Raw genomic sequence first — 15,085 nt, forward strand, 5'->3', positions numbered from 1 at the left:
ATTACAATCTAATTATTACATCATTTAATTTACAAGTTTGATACATCTTGAATCTAGCCTTCTAGTCTCCTAAACTAGACTGCCTCAGGGTACTGCTACCTCGGTCTCTGTGGTAGGGCGCTATCTACTGAGCTACGCCCTCGCCTCGCGCCACCGCGCTGCACAAGTACAACCTGAAAACACCCCAAAACCACGTGGGGTGAGAACCAACTCTATGGTTCCCAGTGGGTACGGCCACCCAAGGAAAAAGCTTGACCGATAGGTCCGAGGAGGCACTGCAACATGTTAGTTCAACAATATACAACAGATATATATTCAATTGAAATACATGCCATGCCTCACGATATGCGATATGAAAATCATGCAATTCTATGCAACAACTAGTAGATCATTAGATTCTACATTTACTTGGCTACTCTTAGCTCATAACTTTACTCTAAGGTTTCTACTACCTTAGGTTCACACTCGAGTCCCCTGGCTCCTAAGGTCTCTATTACCTTAGCTCAAGGCTCTATCTTTAGCTCATAAGGGTTCCTCTACCCTATCGAAGCTAACCACCCGACTCGGCTTCGAGTCAATCATCCGCGGATAGCCCGCGCACCGGCTGCTCATCAGCCTACCGCTCTCAGCCCCCTAGCGACGAAGTCGTCGCACACGCTAGGCCCGACTCAAGTCGTACGACTTGACTATTTGGCGGCGATCGCGTTGCTCTTACCCAGTGTGAGCTCGAGTCCTGACACGCCGTCTAGCGGCGAACGGATCGCACCGCACCCAACAAGGGTACATGTCAGACTCAGCCACCTGGAGGCTCCCGCGTCGTACTTACCCAGCATGGATTCAGTCTGCTCTGGCGGTCTGATCCTTAAATGGCTTAACCATCCTGGCGGCGAAATCGTCGCACAAATGCCACGGCAATGGTTCAAGCCCCGGGCGGTGATCTCCACATGGTCACGCCCAATCTACCCACGGTACCAAGCTCGGCGGCGAAGTCGTCGCACAAACACCCTAGCCTGTACCAGGGACGTCAAAAGTCCTGGGATCCCGGAATCCACTTTCCACAGGTCGAGGGTTCATAAACCAACCCTATATCATCGACCTAGCTCACCCTAGTGGGTATACCACTATACTCATCAACCTAGGTTCCAAGACTCTAGGTTCTATGTCCACGTCACTTAACCTAGTTACACTTGCTAGGTTCATGTCATCCTTGCCTAGATGTCCACTTCTAGGTTTACTAGTTCGACCTAGGTTCACTAACACTAGACTCAATGCCACACACCTAGATTGTTCGACTCTAGGTTTACTATTCAACATATGTTCTTTAACACTAGGTTAGATGCCACTCGATCTACCTGACAACCTAGTTGTCCAATCAACTCTACTCACACTAGAGTTATTAACTCATGCCTTCTACGTGGCATTCACTCTATGCATCTTTGATCATCATGCATTCTATTTAGCATTTTCATCTATGCACTACTATTAGTATGCATTCTTTACATTAGCTAGCATTATTTACATGTCATGCTTTCATGCTTGCTACTTACTATGTGTTCATTACTTAGCCTTTACTTTATGCATTATCATTCATCATGCATTTTTTGTCCTTGTCTACATGCACATGCATCAACATGGAGATACATTGCTAAGACATAAAGGGCGACCTAGTCGCTTCGGTAAGCACAACCCACCTTAGTTAGCTTTTCCGATTGCTCGTCGACACTTGCAATCGGCCTCCCACGGCACTCGGCACTCGGCGCCCGTTTGGGCCCGATCTCACAGTTGCTTTCCACGAGTGCGCTGCTTCGCCGTTTCAAGTGCTAGCGATCTTCGCCATGCCGCTACGGTGCTCGGGACCCGATTTCACGATTTATGGACGCCGCCTCGGCCTCCCAGGCGGAAATGAAGCTCCGAGCGCCCGTTTCTTCAATATCTCCGCAACGGCTTGTCGGATTGCCGAACCGACTTCGCCAACGTGTTTCGTTACCTACCAATTAGGTTTACGAAGGGTCAAATAAGATCAAACTCATCTATTTACAAAAACCCCCATGGGTGCCCTAGAATGCCCTCAATATCAAAACCACCAAATCGATCTATGAAATGGGTGAAATCATCTTAGAGGCATGCTAGGGTTCCTCTAAATCCATTTCTAGGGTTTATAAACCCATCTACAAGGAACTATTACAAAAAGCCATGAAACTTACCTCTTGAGAGAGCTCCAATGGCTCAAGAAGGATGAAGGAGAGGGTGAAGATCTCCTTCTAGATCTTCTTCTCCTTCCTCTCCATCTTCTTCTTTCTCTTTTTCCTTCTCTCTTTTCCTTTTCTTTCCTTCTTTCTCTTTTCCTTTTCCTCTGCTACGGACGGAGAGAGAGAGGGAGAGATAGTGAGGGAGAGTGTGAGGGAGTGAGACAGAGAGAGAGAGAGAGAAAGGCCTCTCTCAAATAACCCCTCATATGGCTATTTTGCACATAAGCCCCTCCACTATTCATCTCTTGCACAGCCCTCACTGGGCGTTCTGCGCGCTGAGGGACCGGTCTCCTCGACCAGGGACCGGTCCCCGGGGCCTCCCCCCGCGGGCATGCGTTCGGGAACCAGTCCCTCCCTGAGAAACCGGTCCTCGGGATACCGGTTCCTCTCAGAGAGACCGGTTCCCGAGAGCTAAACTCTTGGGACTTAGCCGATTTTTTGGCTCTTCTCACTGGTGTCGCAGGCTGGGACCGGTTGTCACGCCCCGCAACCACCCGCCTATTTGGCCGGGTCGCGGCGCCGCCGACAGATCGCCGAACGGACAGGATTTCCCCTGTACTACGGACAGAGTCTCCCCTGTACGTTCAAGGCATAGCAATCAATACAATGTGCGAAGTTCCAACCAGGAACACATTTCAATCAAGATTGCATAATGGAAGGCATCAAACAACATAACACATCCTATATTATTACATTCATTCATATTCATGCATTTTACATCACAATTCTCAATTGGTTCTTACATTAACTTTCACTTAACTTCCAAATACAATCCGATTTAACATGATTATTACAACTTGATTCTTTTCATTCTTTACAACTCTAAGTAAGGCCGACTCAGGGTACCGCTATCTCTGGTCCCGGTGGTAGGGCGCTAACTATGGAGCTACGCCCTCGCCTCGCGCCACCGCGCCGCTCACGTGCGAACCTGTAACACCCCAAAACCACGTTGGGTGAGAACCAACTTCATGGTTCCCAGTGGGTACGGCCACCCAAGGGAAGAGCTCGACCAATAGGTCCAAGGGAGGCAACTGCAAGTTAGTTCAATAAACAGATAGATATATATATTTATTATGCAACTAATAAAACCATGCTTTGCCTCACGAATGCAATAATGCCATGCTATATGCGAATCATGCAACTATACAAGTAGAATAAATGATTTTACTTTGTATCATGCTATCCATAGCTTTTTCATAATTTATACATCTTATCACTTTACATCATTGGTTATTTGCTCCTAAGGTTTTCCTCTACCCTAGCCAAGCTAACCACCCGACTCGGTCTCGAGTCAATCAACTGCGGAATACCGCACCAAAACTAGGCTCGAGGTGATGGACGTCTCACATACACCTCAGCCCTAAATCCTCTCAACTGGGATACCAAACCCGTAACACATAATGCTATACATTCACTTGGCTTTGACCCAATCTTACCGGTTAACCATGTTAACCCCAATGACTCACAACCCAAAATCCCTTAATAACGGGGGACTCGAACCTCCCTAGGGACCGTCTTCTGGGGGGACTTTACCACGCCCAGTGGTGACCAACTCCGGAGCGCACCGCCCGAGGGGGAGCTACCTCCCTCAAGCCAAGACTTATCGTGAGTATCGATCAATCCTCAACTTGAGGATTCATAGCCACTAGTCACAATGCCAATGTCACAATAGGTTTCTACCTATTTAATCATGCTACTCTATGTCAATTGGTCCAATGCCACTCTTGGTTAAACTATGTTTAACAACTATATCCTCTATGCATATCAATGTCTCTATTGTCAATGTCGCCTTTGTTTACTAATGTCCAAGTCCAACTCTCACATTCACACAATAATAGGGTTCTAACATACATGTCCATTATGGTTCTACCTTTCTCTATGTTCAACTACGTTAGAAACATGTCATTGAAAGTAACCAAGGTTCACATGTACTTAGCCCTATTATGTATGAATGATACAAATATATATGCTCAATGCCACAAGTGTTTGCTAGGTTCATGACACTAGGTTCACACTATACTTGTTCAACCTATATTCAATACACTAGGTTTAATGCCACTTGATGTCCAACCTATGTTCTTTGGCACTTGATTCATATCCTCCATGTCCAACCTATGTCTATGACTCTAGGTTTAATGCCACTCGATTTAACGTATATAGATTGTCCATATGCACATTTCCATTTCTTAACATTAGTATCTCTACAACATGATCATCAAGTATATCTTAGCATTAGCCACATGCTTGCATTTATTATTTCTACATCATGCTTATCATACCATTACTTAGCATTATCCCCATGCATGCTTATCATGTAAACTTTAACATTGCTCAATGCATTCATCTTATCATGTTCTTATAATGTTAACATTCATATGCCCTTTATCTTATGCATTCAAAGCATTAATCACATGCATTTATCTAGCATTTCTATAATATGTTAACATGCATTCTTTTCACATTCTTACATTAGGTCAAATGCATTCCTCTAGCATTTCATATTATATGTCAACATGCATCAATATGAAATCTCATTTCTTAGACATAAAGGGCGACCTAGTCGCTTCGGTAAGCACAACCCACCTCATTTCGCATGCCGATTGCTTGTCGACACTTGCAATCGGCCGCCCGCGGCACCCGTATCCGGCACAGCCCGATACTGCAACCGCACCACAACCGTGCTCCGCTTCACAGCCCCGAAAATTATAGGTCTTCGGTTATGTGCCATGATGCCTCAAATCCATTTCCACGATTTTACGACGTCGCCTCGGCCCTCCCGGCGGACCCGAAGCCTAAACGTCCATTTCTTTAATAACTTTGTAACGGCTCGTCGGATTGCCGAACCGTCTTCGCCAACGCGTTTCGTTACCTAGCAATTAGGTTTATGGAAGGTCAAATGAGATCAAACCCTTATATATACAAAACTAGCATTTTGAACCCTAGGTTTTCTACTAGGTAAAAACCCACCATTAGGGCCTTGATTTCAAGCATCAATCCTCTAATTAGCATGCTAGAATACCTCTAAACCCATTCTTAGAGCTTAAAAACCAAACTAGAGAGAAATGCCATTAAAGGGTTTGAAGCTTACCTTCAAAGCTTGCTCTCTAATGGCCAATGAGGAAGATGAAGAAGATGACTTTCCTCCAAGCTTCCTTCTCCACCAAAACCCTCTCTTTTGGGAGAGAATTAGAGAGAGAAAATGGAGGTTTCTCTCTCTCCCTTCCCTTGCGTGTGTGTGTGTGTCATGTGCATGTGTGGTGTGCGGCCGAAGGAGAAGAAGAAGCAACAGCTTCTTTATAATACCCCCAAGACACTATTCACTCCCGGGCAGCTTGAAATCTGATAACTTTCGCCGGAGCTCCCTGAGTGTCCGTTTGAGCTCAAACTTGACAGTCATGTTTGGTTTTACGTACTGAGCAAGAATATATTTTAAGTTTTCAGTTTCGACCCCATTTGGTCACCGAAAACTGTACCGAACTGTAATCTATCAGATAGTTGTCGGATTTTATTTCTCACTCTACGGGTGTCAGAAAAATATGAAACTTTAAATCTAGCCTCATAAAAATATTTCTGACTTATCCTCCAATTTTCATAATTTTCTGAGACTGTGCATTTTCTGCTAATTTATCTGTCCCGTTTCCAACAGAAAATTCTAGATCTTCTGTTTTCATTCCGATTTCAGCACAAGTCACTTCTGACTTATGTTTTACTTCTATAAATCCAATAAAAATAGTTTCTCACACTATTTTTATTTATTTTTATTTTTATACCAAAATCTGGTATGTTACACCCTCCTCTGCCAAGGACCGGTTGCATCAGCAACCCCACAGCCTTCAGCCGATGGGACCGGTCTCTCACCTCTAGGGACCGATCCCCGAGAGCAAATCTCAGCCCAAAAATGAAGATTGCATTATTTGCTCTCGCGGACTCCATTCCAATGCACTTCTTGGGTTTCGTGCATCATTAGCTTTCCCAAAGCTTATCCATTTGACCCTTAGTCGATTCTAGACGAGGTGCAACCCTCGGATTTCGAGAGTTCACATTGTTACATTTTGCAAGTTTCTTTTCTTTCGACCTAGAACTCGAAGCATCTTTAGAAGAGAATTTGTGTTTCGAAGATGAAGCATTGTTTGCGTTGTTCTTCCGGAAGTTACAACGAAACTTCTTCATTAAGAGCGCTAATTAATGTTCAAAATTTGCGATTGAGATGTCTCCAACGGATTTCAAGTCCACGTCTTCTTCCTTCGTTGATTTCAGTGCAATCCCTATACTTTTAGAAGAAAACTTGAAAGAACATTGATTAGTAGGAAAAGTCATTTCGTACGTTTGTAAAGCACCTACTAACTCCTCTACTTTCATCTCATCCAGATGCTTAACGGTTTCGATTGCCGCAACCTTAGCCCTAAAGCGTTCCGGAAGAGTTCGAAAGTGTAATATACCGAAAATTCGAAAAATAAATATCGAACTTTAGTCAAATTGACCAAAGTGCGAGAATGGTACACTTCGGAAAGTACGAAGGTGTTAAAATGATCAAAAGTGAGTTACGGGAGGTTTTCGAGAGCTGAAGGATCAAATTCTGCAAAACTGCAGACTTTGAGCTCTCGGGGACCGGTCCCTGGTGGGAGAGACCGGTCCCCGAACGTGTATGATTTGAGACAGCCGAAAAATTGGTTAAGTCCTGAGAAATTAGCTCTCGGGAACCGGTCCCTGCCTGAGAGACCGGTCCCCGAGAGACCGATCCCCCAAAGAGAGATCGGTTGCACCGCGCGCGACAGCTCTGGCTGTGCTGGGACGACCTTCAGGAACCGGTCCATGAAGGAGAGACCGGTCCCTGCCTGCGCGAACAGCCCAGTTCGGGCAGTGTATTTAAGTGAAAGTTGAGGGGTTTATTAGCATTTTTGCAGCCCAATGGTTATGTATGAGGGACATGAGGGCTTTTCTCTCATTCCACTCCCTCTCACACTCTCTCCTCTCTTTCTCTCTCTAGAGACAAAGAAGGAGAAGAAGAAGACAAATGAAAAGAAGGAAAAGAAGGTGGAGGAGAAGCCATTGGAGTGAAGCCACTTCATCTTCTTCCTCTCTAGTGCAAGTTAGGGAAAGCTTTGAGGTAAGCTTCAACCCTAATCATGCTAAAACCCTAATATGAGAGCCAAATGACCAAGAAATGGTTTTTAAGGAGCTTTTAGAGTATGTGAAGCTTTTCTTTTGCTTCTTTTGAGATCAAGACCATGGGTTTGGTGTTGGAGGTAAAGCTTGAAGGAGAGCTTTGGCCACCTCTAATGGTGAAATCCAAACTAGGGTTTGGAATGAGCTAGGAATGGTTTAAATGAACTCTTTAGAGTATATTGAAGCTACTTTTGCTTCCCAATGAGATCAAACCCTAGGTTTTGTATATGTAATGGAGCTAGGGCACCAAATTGGGGCTTTTGCTCATGGGGATTCCTAAGTGAAATTAACCCTTCAAAAACCTAATTGGGGGTATTTCCGACCCGTTGGTGCGCTCGGATTAACGTTACGAAAAGCCAATGTAAAGTTATGGGCAAAATGGCCTAATATGGCTTCGTTATGCCGCAGGTAGCGAACCGAGAAGCCTAGAACCCTAAGAAAATCGTCGGGGCACCTAAAGAGACCTACGAAGTGGGTGGTGCTTCCAAACTCGTTGAACTTCTCTCTATGCCTAATGTGTCATTCAATTGAGCATATGTTATATACTTGTTGTATGCATTTTAGGGTAAGTGATGATAAAAATGTGATATTGCATGATTGTGAGTACAACTTGCTTAATGTGATGGTCGAGGACCCTATGAATGTTAGAACCCTAGATGTATGCATGAGAGAAAATGTGAGTACCCAAGTGAGGCAAAAGAACGGAGTGACACTATGACATAGATCGAGTGGCATCTAATAATGTAAAGTAAAGTGACACTAGAGTTAGTGTGAAGCAAAGAATCAAAGTGATGTAAAGAATGATGACGATGACTAAAGCTAAAGCAAAGAGAGCAATAAAGAACGTGTAAAGTTAAAGAATGCGAAAGCTAAAGATAGCCCAGAGTAAAAGAAATGTAAAGAACAATGATTGCTAGAGTGGCAACATAAAGTGATGTAATGAACACTAGAGTTAGTGTAAAGTCAAGATTGAACTTATAATCCTTTGAGTTAAGGATTCGATCATACTTGCTATGAGTTCCGTGCTCGAGGGCGGTCGCTCCCCCTCGGGCGATGCGCTCCGGAGTTATGCATCACGGGTTGGAGTAAACCCGAAAGACGGTCCTAGCTGGTGAGTTCCTGCGATGATGGACTTAATGTGGAGCAAGTTAATGTGGCGAAACCCCCGGGTTAGCCTTGAGATTAAAGAACAAAGAGTAAAGAACAACGAGCAAAGAACAATGACAAAGTGTAATGTGTAAAGAATGAAAGAACTTTCATAATCTGCATATTTTTAATGTTGAGCATATTTCTTGCTACTTTTTCAGGCATATTAGCATCATATTATAGATTGGTTACTATTTCTGCTTATCCTTTCTATTATGCCTGAGTTAGTCCTAGTGGGAAAGTCGGTGATGTTGAGGCCGAACCCACTGGGAACTTCGTTGTAGTTCTCACCCCACTATTTCCACAGAGCCGGAACCGAGCGAGCCGGCGAGCGACCGAGGTAAAGGTATCGCGCCTTAGTCAGAGGCCACCAAAGTTGGGTTTCATTTTATAGTAAAGTACCCTATGATCATCTTTTGTATTTGATGATTTAAGATGTTAATGTATAAAGCAAAGAAAAGAATGTAAAGCATATTTGAGGTAGATGTGATGTAAAAAAAAATGATGTAATGTGTAATGAAGTACAAGGAATCATGAATGTAAATGGATGCAATGTATATGATCAAAAACGAATCATAGTCCTTGTAAATGTTTAGTTTTCCTTTCTTTCACTAATGGCTATTGCTTACCCTCGTGTAAGCCGTTTGTGTATGTTTCTGCTAGTGCATTTCTTGTTTGAATTTGTACATGTGATGAGTCTTGGGCGGACAGGGAAAACTCTGTCCGTTCGGCGTCTGTTTGACGTGCTCGGGCCGGCCCAAATTGGTATCGGTCCCTGGGCGTGACAGATATCGTGGTATCAGAGACAATAGTGAAAGAATAGGAATGGACCTAGAGACCCTTAGGATTGGAAGACCTTAAGCATCTAGGAAACGTGAGCGACGTGGAATTAAAGTTAGCAAAAGCATGTGATTGGGTTAAGTTGGGACGTCTCTAATGTGGTTAGAGGCTAAGTTTAATTTTCATTTGTCTCCTACTCATTGTTTTGTGTCGGGCGGCCGACGACATAATGCTTGGGGCAAGAACAAATGCATGTTTGCTTTCGCCAGATTGGGTATGGTTGAGTGATGTAGTCAAGTAGTTAACGTGTGTTGCTTCTTTTCAGGAAGCAATGGCACCTCGTGGACGACCGCAGACAAGGTCGATGCCGGAGGAGCCGAACGTGGAGCCCGAGCGATCCGGAGCGAGGGGCGACGGAGAGCTTAGGGAGCAAATGGCCGCGCTTATCGGAGTAGTGCCGCAACAAGCGGAGTCTGTTCAACGCCAAGGGGAGCAGATTCAACGGCTCCAGGAGGCCTTGGAGCGACAACAGGTGACGGCGGCCCAGGCGGGCGTCGAGCATGTCGCGCCCCCTGTGGTAGTGCCGAGCGTGGACGAGGGAGCGGCGGCAGCAGCGGCTGTTCCAGTTACGGTAGTACTGGCCGGATCGGGAACCTCAAATCCCGATAGCGCGGCGGTAGAGGCGGAGCGAGAGCGCACATTGGCGGCTCTCATTCAGTTCAAGAAGTTCGACCCACCTACCTTCGAGGGCGGTTTGGTGGAGCCAGTGGTTGTGGAGTCGTGGATCGACTCGATGGAGACGCTCTTCGAGGACCTAAATACCTCGGATAAGGATAAAGTGTACCTCGCCACCCATTGTCTTGAGAAAGCGGCAAAGGTGTGGTGGAAGAGAGTGAAGCGGGATCGTCCTATCGACCTTCCGCTTATGCTGTGGGAAGAGTTCAAGAGAGCGGTGTTCGCGAACTACTTCCCCGACACGACGAAGCGGAAGTTGCAAGAAAAGTTCCGCAAGTTAAGACAAGGTGATCGATCGGTGGGGGAGTACGAGCAAGAATTCTCCCACATTATTGACTGCGTTCCCGACGTTGTTCGTGATGATCGGGACCGGGCGGATTGGTTCTTGCGAGGACTCCAACCCCGGATTTATGAAAAGGTGCAGATTCTGAAGTTGTCGATCTTTGCGGAGGTCTTCGCTAGAGCCTTGTGGGCGCAGCACGGTAGCGCCCATGTACGTGAAGAAAGGGAGGCTATTGCCGAGTCGAAGGAAAAGGGCAAGAAAAGAACGGCGGGCAGTGCCGGGGGCCGGTCAAATGTTAAGAAACCCCCTCGGTATCCCCGACAGCAGGCGAGGAATTGGAGACCACCTCGATGTGTTATATGTGGCAGAGAGCATAAGGTGTCGACTTGCCCGCAGCGAGACGGCTAATGTTTCAAGTGCGGCCAACCGGGGCATCTTATCCGGGTGTGCCCGTCGTGGACGTTGTCCGCGCCGACGGCGGCATCAGCACAATCTACCCCGAGACAGCTTGCGAGGTTACCACCGGCGATGTCGGCTGGGCGCGCGTCATCACCGCGTCAGCCGGAGGGATCGAGAGCGCCTAGCGGTCGAGTCTTTGCCGCTCAGGTGGAGGAGCAGCAACCTGCAGCACCCGACGACGTCGTGGCAGGTATAATTGTAATTAAAGGAGGATTACTGGTGAGTGAACGCTCCAGAGCATTCATTCAGTGTCCATAACGAGTGTTTGGCGTGTCCAGTGCAAATAGGCGATTGGATTATGCCGATTGATCTGCTAGTGCTAGATCAGATGTGGGGATTCGACGTTATCTTGGGGACCAACTGGCTCTCCAAGTACTATGCAGTCATAGATTGTGAAAGCAAGGTGATTACTTTTCGTGAGCCTAATCAAGAAGAGTTGGTCTACCAAGCGTGCAAAAGTAGGCGCTTCGCGGCGACTATATCGTCTGTGAGGGCGAAGAGAATGATCAAATTAGGGTGTAAGGCCTATTTGGCAACCATGGTGGATGCTCGAAAGGAGTACCCAGAGTTGGGAGATATTCGAGTAGCATGCGAGTTTCCGGATGTGTTTCCGGCGGAGTTACCGGGACTGCCACCGGACCGGGAAGTTGAGTTTGTCATCGACTTGATTCCCGGGGCGGAACCAGTTTCGAAGGCTCCGTATAGAATGGCACCGGTGGAGCTAAAGGAGTTGAAAGGCCAACTGCAGGACTTGCTCGATAAGGGCTTCGTGAGGCCGAGTGTGTCACCGTGGGGAGCTCCGGTGCTATTTGTGAAGAAAAAGGATGGCACACTTCGACTCTGCGTAGATTATCGCGAGTTGAACAAAGTAACGATAAAGAACAAGTACCCATTGCCGAGGATTGACGATCTGTTTGATCAGTTGCAAGGGTCCAAGGTGTATTCAAAGATTGATCTCCAGTCGGGGTATCATCAATTAAAGATCATGCCGAAGGATGTGCACAAGACGGCGTACCGTACGCGGTATGGCCATTATGAGTTCACGGTAATGCCGTTTGGGCTTACTAACGCCCCGGCAGCATTTATGGACTTGATGAACCGAGTCTTTAGGCCATTGTTGGATCGATGCGTCGTGGTATTTATAGACGACGTGTTGGTTTACTCGAAAAGCGAAGAGAAGCATGAAGAGCATCTGAGAGCGGTGTTGCAAATACTCAGACAGGAGAAGCTCTATGCAAAGTTGAAGAAGTGTGACTTTTGGCTAAAGGAGGTCACATTCTTAGGTCATGTAGTATCGGGCGACGGAGTGTCAGTAGACCCGAAGAAAGTAGAGGCGATCAAGGATTGGCCTCGCCTGACGAATGTAGCGGAGATCCGCAGTTTTCTTGGACTTGCGGGCTACTACCGGCGGTTCGTGGAGGGGTTCGCCAAAATAACCACTCCACTAACGCACCTCACGCATAAAGGAGTAAGATACGTGTGGAGCGACGATTGCGATCGAAGCTTCGAGGAGTTGAAGAACAGGTTGACGTCGACCCCGGTACTTGCCTTGCCAACTCCGAGAGAGACCTTTGTAGTGTACAGTGATGCCTCGTATGTTGGTCTCGGGTATGTATTGATGCAAGATGGGCGAGTCATTGCTTATGCATCGCGCCAGTTAAAGAGTTATGAGAAGAACTACCCAATTCACGACCTTGAGTTAGCCGCGATGATCTTCGCGCTAAAGCTTTGGAGGCATTACTTATATGGTGAGCATTGTGAAGTCTACACAGATCATAAAAGTCTAAAGTACATGTTCACCCAGAAGGAATTGAATATGCGACAACGGCGGTGGTTGGAATTGTTGAAGGACTATGATGTCACTATACTATACCACCCCGGAAAAGCTAATGTTGTGGCCGATGCACTAAGTAGAAAATCGGCGGAGAACTTAGCGACGGCATTTACGCCTCAACCGCTATTGCAAAAGGAAATGCAACGATTCGGGTTGGAAGTGGTAGCGCCGGGAGTGCCGGCTACACTTGCTGCATTAGTTGTGCAACCGACCCTATTGGAAAGAATCAAGGATCTTCAAGCCTCGAATCCTTATCTTCAGAAGATGCGAGGGGAGGTTGAGAATGGCAATGCCGAAGACTTTGGCATTGGAGCTGATGGCACACTTCGATTTCGAAATTGATGGTGTGTGCCTAAAAATGATGAGTTGCGAAGGGCGATCATGCAAGAGGCGCATCAATCTCCCTATAGCATACACCCCGGCGGCACTAAAATGTACAAAGACTTGAAAGACCATTATTGGTGGCCGGGTATGAAAAGAGACATTGGGGAGTTTGTGGCGCAATGTCTAACGTGCCAACAGGTAAAAGCAGAGCGCCGATTTCCTTCGGGAAAGCTACAAAGTCTACCAATACCCGTTTGGAAATGGAAAGACATAGCAATGGACTTTGTTACCGGTTTGCCTCGATCACAAGGCGGACATGATGCAATATGGGTGATAGTGGATCGATTGACAAAGTCGGCACACTTCTTGCCGATACATACTACGTGGTCGGGAGACAAGTTAGCTCAAGTCTACCTCGACGAGATTGTGAGACTTCATGGGGTTCCAGTGTCGATTGTGTCAAATCGAGACCCCAGGTTCACATCCCACTTTTGGAAGAGTTTGCAAGACGCGCTAGGCACGCGGCTCGACTTTAGTACAGCGTTTCATCCTCAGAGTGATGGACAGTCGGAGCGGACGATACAAATCCTTGAGGATTTACTTCGAGCGTGTGTGCTAGATTACAAAGGAGGATGGCATGATTTCTTACCGATGGCGGAGTTCGCCTATAATAACAGTTATCAAGAAAGTATCGCGATGGCGCCATTTGAAGCACTATATGGACGTAAGTGTCGTTCTCCTATCCATTGGAGTGACGTGGGTGAGAGAACGGCTCTTGGCCCGGATGTAGTGCGGGAGGCGGAAGAGAAGGTTCGCCTTGCCCGTCAACGGTTGGCGACGGCGCAATCTCGGCAAAAGAGTTATGCCGACAGGAGAAGAAAGGATTTAGAGTTTGCGGTTGGAGACCGTGTATTTTTAAGAGTGTCGCCAATGCGAGGAGTCAAACGATTCGGGGTCCGTGGGAAGCTAAGTCCCCGTTATGTCAGACCATTTGAGATATTAGAGCGTGTGGGTGCGGTAGCGTACAAGCTCGCACTACCACCGAGACTTGCGGGAGATCACAATGTGTTTCATGTGTCCAATCTCCGAAAGTATATTCGAAACTCAACACATGTATTAGAGTATGAGCCCGTAGAGCTACGTGAGGATATGTCTTATGAGGAGTACCCGGTGTGCATCCTCGATCGAGAAGTGAAGAAGTTGTGAAGTTGCAAGATTCCGTATGTAAAAGTCCAATGGAGCAACCATGCTGTGCGAGAAGCCACTTGGGAGCTCGAGGAGTCAATGCGGAGAGAGTATCCGCACGTATTTGAGTCGACGAGTTAAGATATGCGTAATTTCGCGGACGAAATTATTTTAAGGGGTGGAGAATGTAATATACCGAAAATTCGAAAAATAAATATCGAACTTTAGTCAAATTGACCAAAGTGCGAGGATGGTGCACTTCGGAAAGTCCGAAGGTGTTAAAATAATCAAAAGTGAGTTACGGGAGGTTTTCGAGAGCTAAAGGATCAAATTCTGCAAAACTGCAGACTTTGAGCTCTCGGGGATCGGTCCCTGGTGGGAGAGACCGGTCCCCGAACGCGTATGATTTGAGACAGCCGAAAAATCGGCTAAGTCCTGAGAAATTAGCTCTCGGGAACCGGTCCCTGCCTGAGAGACCGGTCCCCGAGAGACCGGTCCCCCAAAGAGAGACCGGTTGCACCGCGCGCGACAGCTCTAGCTGCACTGGGACGACCTTCGAAAACAGGTCCCTGAACGAGAGACCGGTCCCTGCCTGTGCGAACAGCCCAGTTCCGGCAGTGTATTTAAGTGAAAGTTGAGGGGTTTATTAGCATTTTTGCAGCCCAATGGTTATGTATGAGGGACATGAGGGCTTTTCTCTCATTCCACTCCCTCTCACACTCTCTCCTCTCTTTCTCTCTCTAGAGACAAAGAAGGAGAAGAAGAAGACAAAGGATAAGAAGGAAAAGAAGGTGGAGGAGAAGCCATTGGAGTGAAGCCACTTCATCTTCTTCCTCTCTAGTGCAAGTTAGGGAAAGTTTTGAGGTAAGCTTCAACCCTAATCATGCTAAAACCCTAATGTGAGAGCCAAATGACCTAGAAATA

General features: G+C 46.7%; 1 pseudogene; it reads left to right on the forward strand.

Moving 5' to 3' along the window:
* Positions 13,823-14,302, forward strand: LOC109728683 (annotated as a pseudogene).

The sequence above is a fragment of the Ananas comosus genome, linkage group 24, assembly GCF_001540865.1.
Source record: "Ananas comosus cultivar F153 linkage group 24, ASM154086v1, whole genome shotgun sequence".
Taxonomy (NCBI): domain Eukaryota; kingdom Viridiplantae; phylum Streptophyta; class Magnoliopsida; order Poales; family Bromeliaceae; genus Ananas; species Ananas comosus.